The sequence below is a fragment of the Apium graveolens genome, chromosome 7, assembly GCF_009905375.1.
Source record: "Apium graveolens cultivar Ventura chromosome 7, ASM990537v1, whole genome shotgun sequence".
Lineage (NCBI taxonomy): Eukaryota > Viridiplantae > Streptophyta > Magnoliopsida > Apiales > Apiaceae > Apium > Apium graveolens.
The window spans coordinates 338,153-364,163 of record NC_133653.1 but is presented as its reverse complement, the minus strand read 5'-3'; the positions used below and the strand labels follow the sequence as shown (position 1 = coordinate 364,163).

At 34.4% G+C, this 26,011-nt stretch overlaps 1 protein-coding gene and 1 long non-coding RNA gene across 3 annotated transcripts in view; both read left to right on the top strand.

Annotated features, from left to right (window-relative positions):
• LOC141672096 (glutathione S-transferase T1-like) overlaps positions 1–26,011 on the top strand; it is a 272,410-nt gene that overhangs the window by 98,100 nt on the left and 148,299 nt on the right. The window lies entirely within an intron of this gene.
• On the top strand, positions 6,494–8,650 carry LOC141672386 (uncharacterized). Of its 2 annotated transcripts, none has more exons than XR_012555498.1 (3): positions 6,494–6,612; positions 6,726–7,704; positions 8,328–8,650. It is a non-coding gene; the product is annotated as an uncharacterized LOC141672386 (long non-coding RNA). The 2 variants fall into 2 exon arrangements; XR_012555499.1 differs by having other exon boundaries at positions 8,323–8,650.

Genomic DNA, 26,011 nt, shown 5'->3' with positions numbered 1-26,011 from the left:
GTGAGACCTAAAAAGATGATAACTCTAAACTTAAATAGTCCCTGGTCATAGGATTACTAACTGGTAATTAATAATCCGCAAAGATCGGTACATACTATGCTTGCTTCATTATGAAGGATGTCTGTTCTTATAGACATTTGTGTGGTGACACTATAGCTAGTATGTAGGTGTTTATTATGGAATAAATTCACTGGACATGACTCGCACAGCTGAACAACTGATGGAGTTCACTCACGTGTCAGCAGTTGTTCACCTAGTGATAGTTGTACAAGTATCCTTAGACTTGAGGTCATCATAGTCATCTTGTGTACACTGAACTATGCTTTGGTTTAGTTCTTAGTCTCCAGGGACAACTATTAGGGCTTTTCTGGGTATAGGAATTTGTACACGAAGATAGTGTATGATCAATAAAGGATCTACCCCTTCCAGTGAAGGAAGCGAATGTTCAAGGCTGATCCACTTATGCTAGTTCAGGAATCTCTGGCCAGAGTGAATGAAATTAGAAAGGAGTTTCTAATTTGCATAGAACTACGCATAGTAAATGGTAAGCAAGTGATTGAATTAGATAGGCTTGACACGAGATCCATGCCTTGTATTTAATCGGGACATTGTAGGGTAGAAGGAGTTTATTGTACGGTAACTATTCACTGACAGGTTCTTGGTATTCTAAGCAGTGAATTCATATTATCCGGATAGTCGCGATATGTTGAGAAGCATCACTCACGATGTAGAATAAATGTGATTAATTAATTAATCATATTTAATAAATTAGAGAATTTATATAAATAATGATAAAATAGTTTTATTATTATTTATTTCTACTACCGGCTTAATATTGAACCTACAGGGTCACACAATAAAAATAGAATGATTTAATGGTGGAGGAATTAATTAATAATGGCTAAATAATTAATTATTTATGAAATAAATAATTAATTGGCAAATTTAATAATTGATTAAATGAGATTTAATTGATTATAAATTAATTAAGAAAAGTTCTTAATATTATTAATTAAAGGATTTAATTTTTGGAAATTAAATCAAGAGAGAGAATTATTTCTAAAGTGTTTAGAAAAAGGATTAATGATTAAAAGGTGTTTTAATTATTAATGAGAATAATAAATGGGATAATAATAATAATAATATTTATGGGAAAATTTCAGCTGAAAATTTTGCCTATAAATACACTACTATAGACCCTATTTTATTCTAACACACATCAAACCCGAAAACCCAAAAAGTTTGAAAAACCCAATTCTCTCCACCTCCTTCCTCCTCCTTAACATTGTTTTCTTGGTGGATACCGGTGGAGTGCTTCACACTTGAGGAGCAACTGCTATGGATCTCTGATCGTTGTCTCCGAATTATTTTAAAAGGTTAAATTCGATCCCTCGAATTTTTATTCATGATTTATATGCTTTTATTTGGATTTTATATGTGTAAAAGTGTTTTACCATGCCCTGCTGCGTTAAAAATCCAACAGAATCTACTACCTATGATCACTTTAATGTTTTTGATTGTCTAGCTTTTGTGGTGAATCCTGATCATAGAAGAGACAAATTTGAAGCAAGAGGAGTACCATGTGTATTCATTGGCTATCCTAGCTCTACAATGGGTCACAGATTTTTAAACCTTGTCACATCACAAACCTTTGTTTCTAGACATGCTGTCTTTAATGAAACTATATTTCCTCTAAACACAAACTCTGCAAATACATATGTGCACCATTTACCTACTACTATGCATGTGCCTAACCCATCTACTTATTTTGATGATCTTGATTTTGACTTTGATCAAGATTTGTCTCAAAACTCTAACACAACTGTTACTCTATCACCTACTCTTGAACCTACAACAAGTACCACCCATACTGAACAAATTGTTACAGCACCAACCCCCATTCTCCACAGAACCACCAGACAATCAAAACCCCCACAATGGCTGGGAACTTTTGTGTCAAACACTACTGTGAGTGCTTCTGCAGTTGTTGACCATTCACTTACAAAATCCTTCAGTTGTTTTCTTGCCTCTATTACTCACCATAAAGATCCTGTTCATTTTCATCAAACTGTGACCCATGATCACTGGATCAATGCCATAAATATAGTTTTGGATGCTCTGGAGCTGAATAACACATGGGAGATTACTGAGTTACCACTTAACAGAAAAGCAATTGGCTGCAAGTGGGTATATAAAACAAAATTTAAACCAGATGGAACGATTGAGAAATACAAGGCTCGATTGGTAATTTTGGGGTGCAGACAAACCTATGGTATAGATTTTAAGGAGACTTTCGCTCCGGTTGCTAAGATGACAACTATCAGGGCCATACTTGCTGTTGTAGCGATGCAAAACTGGTATGTTTATCATATGGATTTTTCGAATGCTTTCTTGCATGGATCATTGCATGAGATTATTTATATGAAGATGCCTCCAGGGTACTCGAGAATTGGAAGTCGGATCCCACATTCTCAGGGGGAGTTCAATCTGAAAATTGCATCACATCTGGTGTGTAGATTGAAAAAGGCCTTGTATGGCCTCAAGCAGGCGCCACGAGAATGGTTCGACAAACTGTCTGATACCTTGCTTGCTGCTGATTATGTACATTCCGAAGCAGATTACAGCCTCTTTACGAAGGTACAATCTGACACTATTACACTTATACTTGTTTATGTCGATGATCTTGTGATCACTGGCAATTGTGAGAAATCTATTGCTCAACTTAAAGTGTCATTGTGCCAAGCCTTTCATATGAAAGATCTGGGGCCATTCACCTTTTTTTTGGGATTGGAAATTGACAGAAGTGTGAGTGGTTTCTTTGTCTCCCAAAGAAAGTATGTATTGGACTTGATAGACGAGTTTGGCATGCAATCTGCAACACCGCTCAAGTTACCTATGGATCCGCATGTCAAGTTGACTCCGGAAAAGGGGGATTTGTTATCTGATCCACAACCATACCAACATTTGATGGGGAAATTTATTTATCTTACTCTCACGAGACCTAATCTGTCGTTCCCTATGCATAATCTTGCACAGTTCATGCACAAACCCACTACGGTCCATATGCAGGCTGCTAAAAGAATTCTTCGCTATCTCCTCACAAATCCAGCTCAGGGTATACTATTGGCCTCCTCTTCTTCAGCCACACTTACTGCATTCTGTGATAGCGATTGGGCGAGTTGTCCCACTAGCAGAAAATCAATCACTGGCTACTGTGTTCTGCTGGGTTCCTCACCAGTTTCGTGGAAAATGAAGAAACAGGCGGTTGTTGCTCACTCTACTGCTGAGGCGGAGTACCGTGCTATGGCTTTAACTTGTTGTGAGGTCACATGGTTTTCTTCATTGCTCAAAGACATGGGACTTTCAAATCTCCCACCAACTGTTATCAAGACAGACAACCAAGTTGTTATGTCCATCGCTGCTAATCCAGTTCTTCATGAGCGCACGAAGCACATCGAGTTGGACTGTCATTATATAAGGGACAAGATTTCTGATGGCTCTGTTATTACTGATTATGTTCCTACCTACATGCAGTTAACTGATATACTTACGAAGCCATTGAATGTGAAGCAGGACAACTATCTGCTTAGCAAGATTGGAGCCTCAGTTTCACCTCCGCTCCACTTGAGGGGGAGTAATGATGATAATGCAGCTTACAATGCAAATAATGCTGATGGGAATGCCACATCTGCACCAGCATAAGAAAGACTCAAGGAGAGCACAAGCAAACCCGAGAAGAGCACATGTTTTTCTGTAATTACTTTATTATTCTGTTATAGTAGGGGACCATGTACTCTTTCTATTTATCCGGTAGTATAGCTAGGGGTAATGCAGACTTTTCTTTCCAAGGTTGTTATCTAGGATAAGCTGTCAAGGAATAAAAGGACAAACGTACATGTAATCCCACATATGGGAATTTGCTGAATTTCTAGTAAAAGTAGATCTGCATTCTCATATCCTCTCTTTTTCTTTTTGCATAACTGATCATTTGCAAATAATTATTTAGTCATCAAGCGAGCCTTTTCTTAATCTGGCATGAACTAAACATGAACAGAAGTCAGTTGGAAGTGTTGAAGATTAATGTGATGCAATATCCTAGCTTGGATTAATGTCGGATGCATGTCAAAATTGTATCATTATCGCAAAGAGGAACAACTCTTTATTTTGCACCGAGGCATCAATTTGAAGATCTTTTATGCATCATTTAGTATTATCAAATACTCCCTCCGTCTCAATTTATCTGTCTTGTTTGACTTTTTACGGTCAATTTATCTGTCTTGTTTGAATCAATTTGACCATCAAAAGTCAAATAAGATAGATAAATTGGGACGAAGGGAGTATAAAAATAATGAACAATTTGCCCTCTGGTTATGTCATATAAGGTTTTAAACTAGGTTGTATACTTATGTACGGAGAATCAACCAAAATAATCTAATAATGTGAAGTGGTTTATGAAAATTATTTCAAAGGACTGAATCGTTTGTAATGTATAATACTCCCTCTATTTTTTAATATATGACTTTTGACTTTTTGGCACACATATTTAGGAGGGTTGACCACATAGCTAAAATTATTATTTTTAAGAAATTCGTTTTTTGAATAAAAATATGAGATAAAAACTTTTATTCACAAAAAGAATTTTTCGAAAAAAATTATTTTAACTATATGATCAAACCTCCTAAATATGTGTGCCACAAAGTCAAACGTCATATATTAAAAAAACAGAGGGAGTAAATATGTTGAAGAGACTCTTAAACCTATAGTATCAAAATTGATGAAAAGTCTTGCTGATTTTTGTGTAAGAAAATAGCACTTCTTATGTTTTAGTTTTACTCTCTGTAATTTCAAAATTAGGGTCAGTGTTATGAAAATCAAGCTCATTTGCAATCTCCACTTATCTCAAGAATGAAAAACTTATACAAAAAAAGTATACTAAACTAAATAATTTACTAATACTAAACTAAATAATTTACTAATATTTTATAAAAGCATAAAAATTTATCATGTCAAGATAGGTTTTCTTACTATCGTATTATTTGATCGTTTTTACTACTTCACCCAATCAATCAATATACTTATATAAAGGAGAAGACGGGAGCGTTTATGTGGCGCCTCTCAATTGTCTCATTCTATTTTTCTATTTTTCTAATTTTCTCAATTTTTTGAGTTAATAAATACTAAAACTACAATTACCTTATATTATTCTAAATATATAATCATCGTTCATAATATTCTCCTAAAATTTCTATAAAATCTTGCATTAAGATTTTTCAAATCAACTTATCATTTTATTCTCCTAAAACTTCAACTTTTTATTTAAAATAACTTATCATCTTGATATTCTCATAAATTTCGTTTTTAATACAATTTCTCCTCTTTCTACTCAAATCAATTTACTATATTCTATTTTTTTAGCATATGAAATATTACAAAGACGGATATCTATAAATATTTATCATCATTTATAATATTCTCCTAAAGTTTATACAACATCTTCCATTAAGATTTTTAAAATCAACTTTGTCATCATAATATTCTCCTAAAATTTCTAATTTGTATTTAAATCAACTTACCATCTTCATATTTTTCTAAATTTCATTTTTAATATCATTTCTCATCTTTTTCTTAAAATCAACCTACTATATTAATGTTTATTTTAATTTTTAACCCATAAAATATTACAAAGACAAGTATCTATAAATATGTTTTCTCAATATTTTTTAAAATCGTTGTATAACTATATTATATATATGTTATAATAAAGGAGAAAACGAGAATGATTAGGTGGCGTCTCTCATATATATTTTTGTAATTTTCACAATTGTTTATATTATTAAATAGAAAAAAATATTATATTGATTATTAACTAATAAATAATATAATTTTATGATATTGTATTTATGAATAACGAGAGAGCGACTTATTGGAGTAAACATGTTTAATGAGAGAAGGACTTTTTAAACTTTTTAATTTATTATATTTATTTATTATTCATAATTTTATAATGAAAAAGATCGGATAAGAAATACAAAATAAAGAAAAAAATCGAAACATGATTTTAGAAGGCCGCTGCGAAGCGCAGTTTAGTAAACTAGTTTTGGAATAAAGGGAGTATCATTTTGAATAGTTACACGTTATTTCTCAATTTAAATTTGTGACTTATTCCATGAAGTTGATATAACTATTCTAGAATAATCAAATTCCATCTGCACAAAATCTTGAAAAACAAAACGTGTTATTTTACATGGACACTTCCAAAATATGAAAGCTAGACACTTTATTCGAATTTAATCCTTCTTTTAAATTCAATAATTTCTCATCTTTATTAAAATATAGCTGCACTAAAAATGTCGGACACGTGTCACAATATTAACCCCAACGAATCTATATGCACATCCACATCTTTTGTATCGGCGTCATTGCTAAAATAACGGTAAATGCCTATATATAGGCTTTGAGCTCTTCTTCTCTTCTCATCAACTTATACAAAATATTAACTTCATTTGCAAAAAACACACAAAAAAACTATTTTTATATTTTTGAGGTTTCAAGATTTTTAAAATGGCCAGTGAATTAAGCAGTGTGCAATCCATCCATGACTTCACTGTCAAGGTTCTTTCATTTTTTCTTTCGGTGTAAATTTTTCCGTCGTAATAAATTTTTCCGTCGTAAATGGTAGTGTAGGTCGAATGAATGCATTAAAAATGTTTGACTGATGATTGCAGGATGGCAAGGGTAATGATGTAGAGCTAAGCAAGTACAAGGGCAAAGTTTTGTTGATTATCAATGTTGCATCTCAATGGTATGTTATTGATTTATCAATGACGTCGATGTTCTGTGTACAATAGGTCACATGTTTGATTTCCGCTCCACTTCATAATATCCTGAGGATTTAGCAAAATGTGCATTTGTTAAAGAAGTGTATTGGATTATGATTTGTTTGCTTTCATGTGCAGTGGCCTTACCACTTCAAACTATAGAGTGAAAGCAAAAGTTGATAAAACAAAAAGCGGTGAAAGTATCATGTATTTCATAGTTCATACCATTAAACAAAATTAATCTTGCCTATGTTTCTTGAAATAAACAGGGAAATTATAAATTAAATATTGCAAAGAATTTAAAAAGTAAAGTTCATGGAACTGCAGGAGCATCATCGGCTTTTTGCTAGTTGTACATGAATCTTCTTAAGGTTTGAACAATAATCTAATTGTACAGGAATGTTCTAAGCCTAGTTTATAGCTTTTTGCCAGTTAAAATTGCAAAGAATTTAAGAAACGAAGTCTGTAACCCAGCGTTCTAATTGTACAGGAATGTTCTTCAGTTTTGGAGAGTCAAGTGTTTGAAATTGTTTGAGAGAAGGGAAAGCTCCGTCCTCAACTTCCAATTCTTCCAGATCGACGAAATCCTTTAATCTTAGGATTTGAAGACTTGGAAACCCATTCTCACTGCATACCATTTTGTTTAAATACAGGTTAAAAGCCAACTGAAGATATCATAAAGTGTAGCTTCTTCTTTGATCAAGCAAACACAGGCCCGAACACGATCCAAGATACCTTGTTTCGGAGCTGCATATTCTTGTTGGTGAGCACTGAAATCGCTCAGGATTTTTATCGCATCATTGGCAACATCTCTAACGTCCTCCACCCAGTTGCGGATTTGCTCCTCTTCCAGCCTTGATTCTGCAGATCTTACGGAAGATTGGAGGTAGCGCAATTCATCTTTGAGCCACCTTAAATTATCTTTCACTTCTAGTAGAATGTTAACTTCTTGTGCAATAAATGCACCAAGCTTTTCAATTGCAGAAGATACAATTGCATCAACCATTCTTCTTTATCAAGCTTTATGATGTGAAGGTAATTGAAGGATCAAAAACAAGAATAATACTAGTAATTTTTATGTGACTCAGGGAGGCTGGGCAACTGAAGATTGTTTGGTCTATAGTTACAAGTATGAAAGTAATAATGCCTGCAAGATGCTTTTAATTATTTAAATTTTCACAACTAGACTAAGAGCATGTGTATGGTGGCCCTATAAATTATTTGTCCTTTTGTGGTCTATAGTTACTAAGATCACGTGGTCTATAAAAATATTTTTAGGTACAGTTTTTGGGTTCATTGAAAAATAAATAGATGAAAAGGATCACTATAATTTCACTCTTAGTATATTTTAAGAATAGCAGTTGCTACACTATAATTTCTAATATTTGTATGTACTATTTTTTATTTTATGCCATTTTATGAATAATTTATGTCTCCGGGGTTGATTTTGATTGCATTGTGTTATTTCCTATATATAATCACGGTTAATGGTAAAAATGTTTAGTGTAGGGGTTGTCGAGGCCAGGGAACTTGGGAAAGGAGGATGCCGGTTTCAAGGAACTTGAGGCCATATTCATATTCTCAAGAAGAAGCAGACTGCGAACATGGAGGACACCACAAGACCTGGACTGAAGATGCTTTTATAATGCTTTCAATGTTGTGCCTGTAAGATGCTTTAGATTCTTTTAATTTTCACAACTGGACTGAAGATTGTGTGGTCTACAGTACCTAAAACATGTGTATGGTGTCCCTATAAAACAGAGCACTGTCCTTTCAATTATTGTTTTCACCTAAATAAATCATTAATATTGATAATGAGAATCTAGTTATTAAACAGCAATTATCCCCAAAAATAATTTTTTGTGGATAATGAGAATCTAGTATATTGATAATGAAATGGTTAAAATATTTGGTGTTGTGTTTGATTAGTAGCTTGTCGTGTTAATACATCTGTTCTTATTTGTTGAAACTTGAATGTTAAACATTTAAACTGGAGTTACATTCTTTTTTGAGCTTAATATACTGAACAAATGTAATTTTTAACCTTTCTTGTTTGTCCTTGGTGTTTTCTTATAGACCGATTGTTTGTCAGATCGACATGACCACTAGCTTATTCTGTTTTGCAATCAGAACTCTCAAATCATGAACAAGATTCTTCCACCAAACTAAAAAGAAACTATTTGCCTTCTAGTGTTGATTACATATAAATACTAGATTATGGACATTATGAACTTTACCCTCCTCAACAATGTTCTCACATTCTGCTGCTTGTTTGGAGTGGCTAAGATGTTGTCAGTACGGTACTCAGTTCGCCAATATCATAAAGCATGACTTCTTTTTTGAACATGCAAGCACAGGATACTGCAATTTCCTGATAACCTTTTTTGAGATGAGCACTTGTCTTAAATTTTTAGGTAAAATAATAACATAATATATACTGCATTTTTCTGTAACCAATAAAGATATATCTAACATATTAGAAATGTTAAGCTATTTAAGTTGTAAGGATGAAACACCTGTAATGTGGTTTGTGACGCTCTTGAGACGATTGCAAGACGAGAGAGGTTTGAGTGTTAGAATAAAAATAGTTGATCAAAAATTGTTGCTAAAAATAGTGCTGCTCTTGAGTGTTTTGGAAAATAGTTTTGTAAGATGAGAAGATAGTTGATCGAAAATTGTTGCTAAAAATCTGGAAAACAGTATATTCAGCGATTTAGTTCGAATCAATTCAACTTTTAACTACATGATAGATACATAAAAAACCATGAGAAAATAGAAAATCAGAAATAGTTGAGTATTATTACGTTTGTGTAGTGGTTGCTAACTGTTGGTAGGAAGATGTGATTTTGTGTGAAAGGATGAACATGCACTAGTACAGAAGACACTTTAGGAGTCGCACCTATAGTGTCGGTTAAATAGAGAACCGACACTCTTTACTGCCTAATGCGTCGGTTAAATAGAGAACCGACGCATTTTTCTATTTTTCAAAGCTAAAGGCGTCGGTCGTTTCAATTAACCGACGCTGCAGAGTTAGAATAGCGTCGGTCAAGTTGAATGTCGTCGCTAGTTTGGTCTTCTGTGTCGGTTGGTCAAACGACCGACGCTGTTGGTGTTGCTATTGTGTTGGTCTTTTTTTTAGCCGACGCTATTAAGATAATATACATTGTCGGTTTTCTTTTTGATCGACGTAAGAAGAAATAATTTAAAAAAAAAGATTAAAAACAAACGCGGGCTTTAAACCTTTCATCTCCTGCTACTAAAAATTCTTCGATTTCTAGGGTTCGATTTCTGAGAAAGGGGAATCGATTGGGTTTCGATTGTGGGGTTTTGGCAGCTGCTGCTTAAGCATCTTCACAAAGGTAATCTACCAACTTGCTTTCATAGTTTCTGTTTTCTATATACATACATACATATATATACACACACACGTGTATATGAATCTGTAAATTTCAGAATCTGCTTTGTTTCGATTGAATTTATCCAACATACATCATTTACTTTATGTTAATGTTCTTGAGTTTCAAATTTGATTGATTGATTGTATCAGTTGATTTTAGATTCAGATAAGTTGTATTTACAAAGTGACTCTGATCATTTCGTGTTTTTTCCGAAGATGTGTTCGTTGACTTCATTGTAATTGAAACATAAGGAATTGACTTGATATTATAGAAATTCAGTTTACTTGTGTAGAATGTGAAAATCGAGCTTTGTGCGCAACCGTTAATTACCTGCTTTGTTTGTCTGTTCTCAATAACGTAATGTAAATATTTATGCTCATCCTACAATTAATGTTTGAACACTTGAAATTCATTGTAGTTGATGAGTCTAACGGCTTCTGCTGCTGCTGCTTCACTATTTCCTCTGTGTCATTTCGTTTTACAGGTCGAATGTAAGAGTTTTCTCCGATTTATAGATTACATCATGATCAGGTCAAACATACTCATCAAGAAAAAAGTTGATAAACTTCTACTGTGCAATTTGGAAACGTAAAACATTTTAGCATCTTTATTTGTCATTTACTTTCCCGATCTAAATCTCTAACTGCTAATTTACAAAGGAAATGAGAACAGTTAAAATAAACACTAGGTTGCTGATATACAATAGCTGTTTATAGCTTTGTGACCAATAATTTGTCCATATTGGTTTCAGCACATTCGTCATTCAAGCTTGTTTGCGATTATCTCTTTAAAATTGAGTCGTGCTGCCAATTAACCACAACCAGTCCAGAGAAGCACCTACATTGTCATTGGTTCATAAAGTTTGATATTAAACTTGTAAGAATGTGTAGCTCTTTGTGAATGACAGCTTTAAAATTCTGCAAACTGGTTCTCAAACTCTGTTATGGTTTGCAGGAGCACTTTGTTAAAAGAAGACAACATCTTGTAGGTCCCAATAATTCATCTCTCAAGGCTTTGGAAATTTTAACTGGCTGGTATATCCTTGTTCAGGTATGGTTTGCAGGAGCGCTTTGTTTTCTCTTCTGAAACTAGATAGGTTTATTATATATGCTTGTAAATGGGTGATTTCTGTTAAGTTCTGCATATTAGTTTTCTTGCCAGGCTGCATCGGTCAGGTACAATCAACACGCTAAAATCTGAAACATTGCAATCAGCACGCTACTTTGTCCTGTAATTGTTAATATAACAGAAACCAGTATGCTATTTTATATAGAAATATGAAGAAAATAGCTTGTTGTTCTTGCTGTTTGTGCTCATCAATATGAAAGGAGTATCAATCTCCCTATTTTTTATGATTATAACCTATTTAGGAGAATTAACAGCTCCCCCTAAATCCCTGCATAAAATGTTAATATAAAATCTGCTACAAAATTAATTTAATATAATCTGAACTTCTTCCATTCATTTTTGATAGAAAGAGAACATGGATCATCTCACGTGGATGTATAAAATACCACGGGTCTCGCATGCCTATGTTAATGGTGTTAATGAGTTCATTGCATGTGCGGTAGAAAATCTAAAGAAGAAACATATCGAACATGGAAAAGAAGATAGGATCACATGTCCATGTCGTGATTGTTATAATCTGAAAAAGTATCCTAATATTGACACTGTTCGTGAGCATTTATTTTGCCGTGGTTTCATGGAAGATTATACTAAGTGGATTTGGCATGGGGAGGGAATACACACTAGCAAGACTGAGACTTCTAGCAAATTTTTGAAAGTTATGGAGACAGTATGCCTCATAATGAAGAAGATGATGCTGAAAATGATAGGGTTGAAGAGATGATCCAAGATGTTGAAGAAATCCTAGTGCACCAACCAGAAGTTCTGGAGAACTTGGTTGATGATTCTAAAAAACCTCTTTATCATGGGTGCAATGTTCAATTTACTAGGTTATCAACAACCTTGAAGTTGTGTAAACTCAAAGTAAAAAATGGTTGGAGTGACAAGAGTTTCACTGAAATGCTCAAACTTTTAGCAGAAATGCTTCCTGCAAAAAACGAGCTTCCGACTTCCACATACGTGGCGAAAAAGATATTTTGTCCAATGGGTATGAATGTAAAGAAGATACATGCTTGTCCAAATGATTGTGTGCTCTTTCGCAAGGAGCATGAACATTTACACACATGTCCAAAGTGTGGAGCCTCCCGATATAAGCGGGATGGAAATAATTCTTCTATTAATGACAAGAGGCCTCCTGTCAAGGTGTTGCGCTACTTACCCATAGTGGAACGATTCAGACGTCTCTTTGCGAATTCCAATGATACAAAGCTTGTAAGGTGGCACGTGGAAGGGAGAAAATCAGATGGAATGCTCCGACACCCGGCTGACTCTCTGCAATGGAGAACCATTGATGGTAAATTCCCAGAATTTGGAGGAGAAGTTAGAAATCTACGACTAGGGCTTTGTGCAGACGGCATGAATCCGTATCGCACTCTAAGCTCTACACATAGCATTTGGCCGGTTCTTCTAACGATATATAACTTGCCTCATTGGCTATGCATGAAGCGTAAGTATATCATGTTGACATTGTTAATCCCTGGTCCTAAAGAAGCTGGAAATAATATAGATGTTTATCTTCAGCCACTTATTGAGGATTTAAAGTTATTGTGGGATCAAGGTGAGAAGATGTATGATGCATACAGTCAGACATATTTCAATTTGCGTGCCATGATCTTCTGCACTATAAGTGACTTTCCCGGCTATGGTAACCTCTCAGGTTACACGATTAAAGGAGCTAAAGCATGTCCGATTTGTGAAGATGCTACGATTGATCTTCGTCTGAAGAACTGCAAAAAATGTATATATGGGTCATCGCACATTTCTTCCACTTACTCACCCTTATCGTAAGAGGAATAACGATTTTGATGGGACTATCGAGACTCGAGTGGATCGTTTTCCTTTAACTGGGAAGGAGGTATTTGAACGAGTTAAAGACATTGATGTTGTTCTTGGGAAGCTGTATAAAAAGCCAACTCCGAATAGTATTTGGAAGAAAAGATCTATATTTTGGGATCTACCATATTGGGAACACTTACAAGTGAGACATTGCCTTGAGTTTATGCATATTGACAAAAATGTTTGTGAAAGCATTATTGGGACACTATTGAATATACCTGGTAAGACGAAGGATGGGATGAAAGTCAGGCTAGACTTGCAAGAGCTGGGTGTATGAGCTGAGTTAGCACCACAACAATCTGGTAAACGTGTGTATCTACCTCCCGCTTGTTACACTTTGTCCAGGAAAGAGAAAATAAGCTTGTGTGAGTGTTTATCAAGTGTCAAAGTTCCATCTGGATATTCCTCAAATCCAAAAAACCTCGTGTCAATGAAAGACTTGAAGCTTCTAGGTTTGAAGTCACATGATTGTCACGTGCTAATGCAACATCTTCTACCGGTTGCAATTCGAGGCATATTGCCGAGGCACGTGAGAGTGGTTATCACGAAATTGTGCTTCTTCTTTAATTCTATATGTAGCAAGGTCATCGATCCCTTGACTTTGGATAAATTGCAAGCTGATATTATAGTCACACTTTGTGAATTTGAAATGTATTTCCTATATTCATTCTTCGACATTATGATGCATTTAGTGACTCATCTTGTGAGAGAGATAAAAATTTGTGGTCCTTTGTATGTGCGTCAAATGTATCCTTTCGAGAGGTTTCTGTGCATTTTAAAAGCATATGTGAAAAATCGGCGTCATCCTGAAGCAAGCATAGTTGAAGGGTATTTGGTTGAAGAGACTATTGAATTTTGCACGGACTATCTAGCATCTACCGATCCAGTTGGAATTCCGAGATCTCGTCATGAAGGTAGACTTGACGGTCAGGGTACAATAGGACATAAAATGATCACTCCTGGTGCTGAAATGCTTGATAGAGCCCATCTCTTTGTTTTACAACATATGACAGAAGTTAATCCTTACTTACAAGAGCACATACTGGAGATTCGACGAAAGAATCCCTCTAAGGGTGGCAAGTGGGTTACAAATGAACATAATCGATCTTTTGTGAAATGGTTTAAAGATCGAGTGATGTCTGAGTATTCAAAAAGTCCTTCAACAGTTTCCAATACTCTGATGTGGTTAGCTTATGGCCCAAACATGCCACTGAGTTCTTTCCAAGGATATGATGTAAATGGGTACAGTTTCTACACACAACATCAAGATAATAAGAGCACCGTGCAAAATCGTGGAATATCTGTAGAACCTTTTTCAACAGAATTTGAAAGAGGCAATTCCATTGCATCACGAGATGTAAAGAAGTCTAATTATGGGGTGATTGAGGAAATCTGGGAGATTGATTACAAAGATTTCAAAGTTGCACTATTTAAATATAAATGGTTTGATATCCGTCGTGGTGTTCGAGTGGATGAGTCAGGTTTCACTTTGGTTGACTTCAATCGGTTTGGTCATGAGGACGATCTATTTATACTTGCAACACAGGTCAAACAAGTTTTTTATATTCGAGACCCGGCTGATGTGAGGTGGTCAATTGTTCTTCAAGGTAAGCGACGTATTATTGGAGTTGATAATGTCGAAGATGAGGAAGAGTATAATAAATTTGACGAGAACCCCCCTTTCTCGATTGGCCTACAAACCACATCTATAGAAGATAGTACGGATATAAGTTATGCACGTAATGACCATGATGAAGGGGTATGTATTGATCATCAATAATGATTTGAAATACCTTCATGCCAATGAAGGTAATTTTCTACCCTATAATTAAGAATAGAAGAACAGAAGAACTCTGACAAATTCATCTTCAATTTATTCATTTAGTGTACACAAAGTGTGTGCAGAAGTGTTGATGAAGACACTGATGTACTAGAAACTCGATCGCTATATATTTTACTTATGTGTGAACTTGTAGTTCTACTTATAATCAGAAATATTTTTTTCTTTTCCAGGTCACAAGTGTTAAATTTGTAAACAAAGGTGAACTGGTAGTTACCGGATCCGGTGATAATGTAAGCTCCGTTCTTTTTTGCGCTTCAGTACATGGCTTGAATTTATTTAAATTTTGATAACATGGCCATAGTTTTCTGTTTCTAATAAATACTAATAGGTTGTTAATTCTTTTTTCTTTACTGTTCTTCCCTTCTTAATTATATGAACTTTGTAGTAATTTTTAACTTGGGCTTGTAATACGACGTAATTAGAATTTCCTTATAATGTGCCTGGACTGGTCTTAGTGATCAACTGGTTCTCATTTTGTCCATGTGCACAGTTGGACTTGGTATTTTAATATTGGATTAGAGCATAAGTTGGTGATTCTTTTGCAGACTGTTCGTGTGTGGAAAAGGTCTGAGAAAGGGAGCTATAAGTGCAAAGATATAGTAGACCATCACACTGCAGAGGTAAGTCATACTTCATTTATTGGTGTCATTAAACTGTCACGAGTAGGTAGAGTTCAAAATGTCATTAGTTGGTAGATTAGTGCTCAAAATTGCCTATTCTGTTTTGCACTGTCATGCACTATAAATGTTACAGAGTTGATTATCTAGATAGGCATTATAGTAGTTATTTTTAGTCTATTACAAGTAATGTGTTTGTATTATCATTTCGAAATGTAATAATTTGATACTATCAAATTAGTATCATTTACGCAATCATCAACATGTGCGAGCTGTCACAGTCCATCCATCTCAGAAGTACTTTGTAACAGCGTCCCTTGATTGTACATGGCATATCAAACCTTGATCTGCAAAACTGTCAAAAAACTAAAGATTTGCTCATAGATTGAAAAATATAGTTATTATATTTAAGACATTTACTATTAATAATGTAGTAAAGTAAAATGTGGAATCACTATACTTGATAAATAAAAATACTATTGCATAATTACTTATAATAGCCAGGATTTTTACTCCACTGATTTTTACTCTTCTTTTAGATATTTCAAAATTTTATTTTTGAAAATCTAGTAATTAAGTTTTCTGGACCAGATCTAGTAATGAGTACAGTATTAATATCCAAAATTGAAATGATTCAGTAGTAATGAAGTTTTCTGGACCAGATCTAGTAATGAGTTAGAGAACTTTCAGTCTTTCACATACGAGTAATTACTTTAAATTGTTCAACTTTCATAGGTTTCTGCAACAAATGGTATCAATTATCAGCTCCATAGACACTGTTGCAATAATCCCAACTATACATGATATTTGATCTTACAGGTGCAATAACTTAATGTACCATATGTAATAGCTCTTACATTTCCTAACCTATTATGTTACAGGTATAAGATTAATGGATCAAGATGAAGATATGAGGGAGCAAAAGTGAGAGGAAGACAGAGAGCAAGACAGGGAGCAAAGTTCTGAAGAATTAGTCAAGAAAAGAAGCAGAGGTCCAACGTTGTGCAAAAACTTGAAAAGAAGGATCGCAAAATAGAATTTGGATTGTAGCATTTCTTTCAATGAATATGGTGAGCCAATTGGGGATATGCTTAAAGATTTTAGGACTTATGTAGGATCAGTAGTTCGATTCCAAGTTGATATAAATATCGAGAGTTGGGACCTTGTAAATCAAGGCTTGAAAGATGCAATATGGGAAGATATTAAGGTACAATAAGACAATAAGGCATTTGACTTCAACTATATTTAACATTCTTTGGCTGCTTGCTAATATTTCACTATTAGTAATTTATAACTTACTCATTATGTTCAGACCCGGTGGAAATTGGATGATTCACGGAAAAAGAACGTGTTAGAAAGAACAGGAAAGCAGTGGAGAGATTTCAAGGGAAAGCTGACTAAGAATTATTTTCGAGAAGGCAAGGATCCGTGTGAAAAATACAGCTTCATTACCGAGGACACGTGGAAAACATTCAAACAGAGACGTGAGACTGCAGAGTTTAAGGTAATTCAATGTCAATTCCTGAAAGTAGGCATGTCTGATAAATTATAAATTATAAAGAAGTATAACACATCTAGATTCTGTAAACCAGAATTTTTTTTTTGATAAATTATAAGACTATACTCAGACTTTTCGAATGGAATCCAGTCTTGTAAAGATGCAGTTTACTAGTTCACATTGCCCATCAAAAACAATGAAATTAAACAAGGGATTGCAAAATTACAGTTTCGGAAAGTAGAATTTGCTGCACTGAGACAAGTCTGACATATAAAACTGAACTGGATGTGGTATCATCTGTTGTTTCTTTTCCTTTCGTACTCAAACTGGATTCATAAGATTGAAATGTTGGTGGTTCAACGATGGCTCCTCCTGATTTTACTGTCTTGACGGATCTGAAGGACAGTGGGGTGGTTTCAGTGACACCTGAGATGGCCCCTCCTGACTATACCATCTTCTCAGATTATGAGGAAAATGAGGTGGTTTCAGTGACACCTAAGGCATGTGAACTTGTCAATGTTCTCGATGTTCATGGTTCTGAGGGAAAACAGACTGAAAATGTACAATCTTTTCAAGCTAGATGTGGTGGCAGCTGCAGCGCGAAGAACCTGCAATAACTGAAAATGCTATTGACATTATGAATATTTTACAAGCTTCTGTGCGGAGTGAGAAGTACGAAGTGGTACCTACTAATCTAGAAGATGTAATTGCTACAGAGCCTGCTGTAGATATAAACACAACGTCATAAAAAGCTGACACTTAGCTAACAGAATATAATGTCCAAGTTTCTATTTAAATTCATCACTGTAGCTAATTCTTCACCAGCATCACATTCTTCTTCATCATTGTCATATTTTTTATATTCATCTGAATTAACTAATTTTGACTAAAATGAAACTTTTTTATCTTTATTAAACAGGAAATAAGCGAAAAGGCAAAAGAAAGTCAGAAACATAATGAACATGTTCATTACCTGGGGCCTAGTGGATATGCTTCAAAAAGAACAAAGTGGTCTATTGATGACCCCATCGCTTCTCTCAATGATCCTGATTGCAGCAATTTGTCAATGCTATCAACTGAGCGTACTGGACGCGGTTTTGATTGGCTTAGAGCACGTGCAAGAGCTGATGGACAGGGTGGTCATTACTTTCCAAATAAGAAGACAAAGGATGTGTGGGTGACCATGGTAATTCACTATACTTTTTAAAATCAGCAGGGGTATCCTTGTGAAATGAAGTGTTTCTAATGAATTTATTTTACAAAATGGGTTGCACAATCAAGCATTAGAAGGTTCATGGACTCCACAAGGCCATGATAACTTATTAGCACGCGCACTTGGGAATAAAGAGCACGGAGGACGTGTTAGAGGCGTTGGTGGAGGCATGAAAATAAAATTTGTATTTAAGTCAGGGCCAAGGAGATATAGTGGTCTTGTATCGACAGATGAATTGGCCACCATTACAGAAGAAATCAGAAAGAAAGTTCAGAAAGAGTGCGAGGAAATGATGAATTCAAAATTGGAAGGCATCTTCAATCAGTTGAAGCAGATGGGTGTGTCACACGAGGCTGATCAATTTGTAAATGATGCTGGTGCCCGAAAAGTTCATAATGCTCGAAGTAGTTCTCACTCGGTGGATCCGGAAGATTATTTCTCAACTATCAAGGTACTGTCAACATAATTTTGTGGTTATAATAGTACAACAGTGTAGTTGAAATATGCGACTGTCACCTATAAGACCAACATAGAGACTGAAGTCGGCAGTTAATTAAACATATAGTACTTGCTATACGACTGAATTATTTTATGCTTTCAAAAGACATGACTTGAACCTGATATAAAAATGCTCTTTCTAATGAAAAATTCTTTTGAATATTGCTGGTTCCAACACTTTGTCGGCTATGTGTAATACATCCACAAAGAGGAAAAGTTGTTGTAGCTAGAGGGACTCTTTTCCCAACAAACAATCAGGGAGAGATGATCCATAATAACCCGATTGCCCCTCAGAATGTTAGAGTATCAGTTGATGATGTTATAACTGAATACCAACTTACTCCACTTCTTGTTCCATGTTACGAACACGAAACAATAGGAAATGCAGCTGGTAGCTTTGTTCAATGGCCGAAGGACCTTGTATTGTTGGGACAGGTATATCTTGTTTGGTTCAATTATAAAAAGTTTCCATTAAATATAACCCAATAAATATGTCTTTGATTAGGATCCTATATTGAAAAAGAAAAAACTCCATGAGATGACGCCAATTCAAAAGTCATCAAAGGTTGAAAGTAAAGGGTCGGTGACTCCTCTGAAGCAAAGCCCTCAAGTAGTTGGTGATTGATGGGTTCCGAAGGCATAAAACGCAGCGGATAAACGTAAATAAAACAAAATTTCGAAACCCAAAAATAGGATCCATGTATAATTATGGGCAGATTATGGAGATAACGAATCATACCTTTCAAGAGCTTAACTTTCACGAACTCAACGGAGATCCTAGCTATCACGCTTTGTGTCTACCTCTCGGAGAAACACCTCTATGGTATCCACACGAGCACCTTCAAGAACGTCTCACGAACTTGACTACGGAATGGATGTACTAGCCTCCTTCTTGACGATCTGAATTGCCTCTGCCTCTCTTTGCTGCTAGGGTTTTTCGGAAAAACGTACAAGCCTCTTTAACCTATCATTATGTATTTATAATGGCTGATTAAAAAGGCCCATAACAGCAAAGCCCAACCCTAGTAGGTATTGGATTAAATAATAAAAACGAATTTCTATTATTTAATTAATAACTAAGTCATACTTAATTATTATGGGCAAAAACATTCCTTTTAATTCGAATTTATATTATCTCAATTAAGTTTAACTTAATTATAATAAAATTCAAATAATCATCAATTAATTTATATCCATAATTTAAATTAACTATTCCATTAAGTGCTCTATTTGTGCGACCCTATAGGCTATTATTTAATTGACAATAATTTTATTCTCTAATAAAATTATAAACAATGAGCGGTATCTAGTAATACATCATTGTTACCCAATTAAACAATAATTAAATCGTGATTAGATAAAACCTTTCGTGATTAATGTTTTTCGTGTAATATAATCCCTTTAACCATACATATTATAGATTAAACTCGAGGCATGTATTTAGTCATCCTCTTCAACATTTAATCCGGGTTTACTTGATCCATGAGTAGATTATCGAGACAAATCATTATTTGAGCATGCCCATGCTTTTATAATCTCATTCAATCAAGAGGCCAATAATATCTCTCCTAATTATAGGAGGGTTAAATCCTTTATCTATCATTCATATTTCTCATACGACTCATGATATACCCGATGTCCACTTTTATCATCACTCGATCAAAAGTAACTTTTAATGTAGTCAAAGTATATTAATCCTCGTATAGAAATATAATGATTTCAAGTCAAAGGATCGTTACACCATTATCACTGTGAGTCTTTCTTATGACTTTATTAAACATGAAGAATCTCACTGTGGGTCTGTCCAGTACCATGTACTCTCACATGTACATATGTATTGACTTTAGTATCCCCATACTTATAACCAATGAGATGTGGTTATCTTGTCAAACAACATACTAGTCTATCTATGTATTATTATTGTCCTATATAATAATACTCGACTAGGGACCTTTAAGAATATGATATATTATATAATCTCAAGTTCAAGTCATGTACTTAAACTATACAATTTGTATCATGATCTAAGGACATTTATTATGCTAACAAAATATCACAGTAATTAAGGTCATAATAAATATATTTATTGAATGATCAACTGACATAAAGATTATAAAAGAATAATGTATTGCCTCTAGGGCACCTACACTAACAGTGATGACATAATTTCGAGTGATCACTGTGCAGGTTTAAGTTTCTTACTCAAAAAGAGGCCCCCTTCTAAAAAATATGATGCATTCGTTTTTGAGGAAAATGGAGATGGTCCAATATATATCACACTCGAAGATGTCAATCAGTTTTTGAGAATGAGTTGGTTAAACATACCTATTGTGGAACTGTTTCTAAAGTAAGACTCAGTCTTTCTTTCTAATTCACTTTAGAATCTATTAGCACACACTTATATATTGTGATAAATAATATTTGTAGGTATGTTAGCAAGTTGTGCAAACAATTGAAGGACGATAAGTTTGCATTCATGTTGCCATCTAGACTAGCAATACCACATAATCATGAGCAGCAAAAACGCAAGGACGAAGCAACTGATTACATGACAAGTCTTTTGGTTGCTAATAAGGATAAACGTTATATCCTAGCCCCTTACATCCAAGAGTAAGAATAAAATCATAGTAATTGTCATGCTATATATATAATTATATTCTGGCTAATATATTATATATGTTTTTATTGTAGAGATCATTGGATGTTGCTACTTTTTTGTCTCAATGAAAGTGCTATATACGTGTTTGATTTGTTGAAAAAAGAAAGGAAGATACGGTTGACCACACCTGCACGAATGTATGTTAAAATTTCAAATTTCATGTTGTATAATTACTATATAAAACCTAGTCCTTTAAGTGATGTGATGAAAATATACGTATTTTACAGGGCATTTAAATTATATGTACCTCAAGGTGGATTTAAGAATAACAGAAAAGAGTTTATTTGGCATCACACCGAGGTTCAGGTATAACTTACTTTGGTTTGTTTATTTCACTTATATTATATGCTCCTCACTTTTTAGTTATTATTTATGAATCTTGTTTGTTTATGTGTAGTGTCCCCAACAAAAAGGAGGCACAGAATGTGGTTTTTTCGTGATGAGGTACATGTATGACATTGTCATGCTTTCTCAAAAAAATGCCAACATGAATTGGAAAGTGGTAATGAAACTAAAACATCATAAATATTGGTTTACAATTTTTAAAATCAAGTACTAATATTTGAAGTATGTTAAATTTTTGGTAGGGTCTTGGTTCTAGAAGCTATGGTAGAAAGGAAATTAGCGAGATAAGAGAGATTTGGGCTCAATTTTTTACTCTTGAATGTCTATAGTCAGGTATTTTTTTTCAGTACATGTCATTAATTCATGTTCACAATAAATATTGCCATTAATTCATGTTTTGTCGAATAATTTATTCCATACATGATTTTATGTACTAATATAAACTTCTTTTTTCAGGGCAAGGTATTTGGAGATACAAGAAGAGAGTGCAGAACAATTACAAGGAGTCTAGATATCATCAAGAATCGAGTTAGTGTGAGGGATTTGTCATAAAAACATTAGTTTTGGATGATTTTTGTAATTATTGGGTTTTAAACTAAAATTATGAACAATTCCAAATTTATTTTAATATAATTTGTGGACCTTTTTTAATTTTTGGGTGTACCTCTATTTTTAATATGTGTAGTAAACAGGTTAAAAATGATCAGTAAAAAAAAATTCAACAGGCAAAAATAATGCAATTATAGAAATTAGGCGTCGGCATTTTAGGACCCGACACATTTGCTCTACAACTTTTAGCGTCGGCATTTTAGTGAGACCGACACAGTTGATAAGCACAATAGCGTCGGCATTTTAAGAAGACCGACACAACATGTCTAAGATTTAGCGTCGATTGTTTAATTGAGCGACACTCTTTGTAAACCTATAGCGTCAGTTGTTTAATTGACCGACGTTGTTGTAAACCTATAGCGTCGGCTTTCTTGCCTTCTGCGTGTGTTATCTAACCGACGCTAAATAGTATTTTGCGTCGACCATTTAACCGACGCTGTAGGCATGTACCTACAGCGTCCCCTGCATTTATTGCATCGGTTTTTTAGCGTAGTAAATGCAGGGGACGCTGTAGGTACATGCCTACAACGTCTGTTAAATGGTCGACGCAAAATACTGTTTAGCTTCGGTTAGATAACACACGCAGAAGGCAAGAAAGCTGACGTTATAGGTTTACAACAGCGTCGGTCAATTAAACAACCGACGCTATAGGTTTACAAACAGTGTCGGTCAATTAAACAACCGACGCTAAATCTTAGACATGTTGTGTCAGTCTTCTTAAAATGTCGACGCTATTGTGCTTATCAACTGTGCCAGTCCCACTAAAATGCCGACACTAAAAGTTGTAGAGCAAATGTGTCGGGTCCTAAAATGCAGACGCCTTATTTCTATAATTGCATTATTTTTGCATGTTCAATTTTTTTTTCCTGATCATTTTTAACCTGTTTACTACACATATTAAAAACAGAGGTACACCCAAAAATTAAAAAAGGTCCACAAATTATATTAAAATAAATTTGGAATTGTTCATAATTTTAGTTTACAACCAATAATTACAAAAATTCATCCAAAACTAATGTTTTTATGACAAATCTCTCACACTAACTCGATTCTTGATGATATCTAGACTCCAAGTACCATGCCCTGAAAAAAGAAGTTTATATCAGTACATAAAATCTTGTATGGAATAAATTATTCGACAAAACATGAATTAATGGCAATATTTATTGTGAACATGAATTAATGACATGTACTGAAAAAAAATACCTGATATAGACATTCAAGAGTAAAAAATTGAGCCCAAATCTCTCGTATCTCGCTAATTTCCTTTCTACCATAGCTTCTAGAACCAAGACCCTACCAAAAATTTAACATACTTCAAATATTAGTACTTGATTTTAAAAATTGTAAACCAATATTAATGATGTTTTAGTTTCATTACCACTTTCCAATTCATGTTGGCATTATTTTGAGAAAGCATGACAATGTCATACATGTACCTCATCACGAAAAAACCACATTTTGTGCCTCCTTTTTGTTGGGGACACTACACATAAACAAACAAGATTCATAAATAATAACTAAAAAGTGAGGAGCATATAATATAAGTGAAATAAACAAACCAAAGTAAGTTATACCTGAACCTCGGTGTGATGCCAAATAAACTCTTTTCTATTATTCTTCAATCCACCTTGAGGTACATATAATTTAAATGCCCTGTAAAATACGTATATTTTCATCACATCACTTAAAGGACTAGGTTCTATATAGTAATTATACAACATGAAATTTGAAATTTTAACATACATTCGTGCAGGTGTGGTCAACCGTATCTTCCTTTCTTTTTTCAACGAATCAAACACGTATATAGCACTTTCATTGAGACAAAAAAGTAGCAACATCCAATGATCTCTACAATAAAAACATATATAATATATTAGCCAGAATATAATTATATATATAGCATGACAATTACTATGATTTTATTCTTACTCTTGGATGTAAGGGGCTAGGATATAACGTTTATCCTTATTAGAAACCAAAAGACTTGTCATGTAATCAGTTGCTTCGTCCTTGCATTTTTGCTGCTCATGATTATGTGGTATTGCTAGTCTAGATGGCAACATGAATGCAAACTTATCGTCCTTCAATTGTTTGCACAACTTGCTAACATACCTACAAATATTATTTATCATAATATATAAGTGTGTGCTAATAGATTCTAAAGTGAATTAGAAAGAAAGACTGAGTCTTACTTTAGAAATAGTTCCACAATAGGTATGTTTAACCAACTCATTCTCAAAAACTGATTGACATCTTCGAGTGTGATATATATTGGACCATCTCCATTTTCCTCAAAAACGAATGCATCAGATTTTTTAGAAGGGGGCCTCTTTTTGAGTAAGAAACTTAAACCTGCACAGTGATCACTCGAATTTATGTCATCACCAACTACTTGAGGGCTTTGCTTCAGAGGAGTCACCAACCCTTTACTTTCAACCTTTGATGACTTTTGAATTGGCATCATCTCATGGAGTTTTTTCTTTTCCAATATAGGATCCTAATCAAAGACATATTTATTGGGTTATATTTAATGGAAACTTTTCATAATTGAACCAAACAAGATATACCTGTCCCAACATCACAAGGTCCTTCGGCCATTGAACAAAGCTACAAGCTACATTTCCTATTGTCTCGTGTTCGTAACATGGAACAAGAAGTGGAGTAAGTTGGTATTCAGTTATAACATCATCAACTGATACTCTAACATTCTGAGGGGCAATCGGGTTATTATGGATCATCTCTCCCTGATTGTTTGTTGGGAAAAGAGTCCCTCTAGCTACAACAACTTTTCCTCTTTCTGGATGTATTACACATAGCCGACAAAGTGTTGGAACCTGCAATATTCAAAAGAATTTTTCATTAGAAAGAGCATTTTTATATCAGGTTCAAGTCATGTCTTTTGAAAGCACAAAATAATTCAGTCGTATAGCAAGTACTATATGTTTGATTCACTGCCGACTTGAGTCTCTATGTTGGTCTTATAGGTGACAGTAGCATATTTCAACAACACTGTTGTACTATTATAACCACAAAATTATGTTGACAGTACCTTGATAGTTGAGAAATAATCTTCCGGATCCACCGAGTGACAACTACTTCGAGCATTATCAACTTTTCGGGCACCAGCATCATTTACAAATTGATCAGCCTCGAGTGACACACCCATCTGCTTCAACTGATTGAAGATGCCTTCCAATTTTGAATTCATCATTTCCTCGCACTCTTTCTGAACTTTCTTTCTGATTTCTTCTATAATGGTGGCCAATTCATCTGTCGATACAAGACCACTATGTCTCCTTGGCCCTGACTTAAATACATCTTTTATTTTCATGCCTCCACCAACGCCTCTAACACGTCCCCCGTGCTCTTTATTCCCAAGTGCACGTGCTAATAAGTCATCATGGCCTTGTGGAGTCCATGAACCTTCTAATGCTTGATTGTGCAACTCATTTTGTAAAATAAATTCATTAGAAACACTTCATTTCACAAGGATACCCCTGCTGATTTTAAAAAGTATAGTGAATTACCATGGTCACGCACACATTCTTT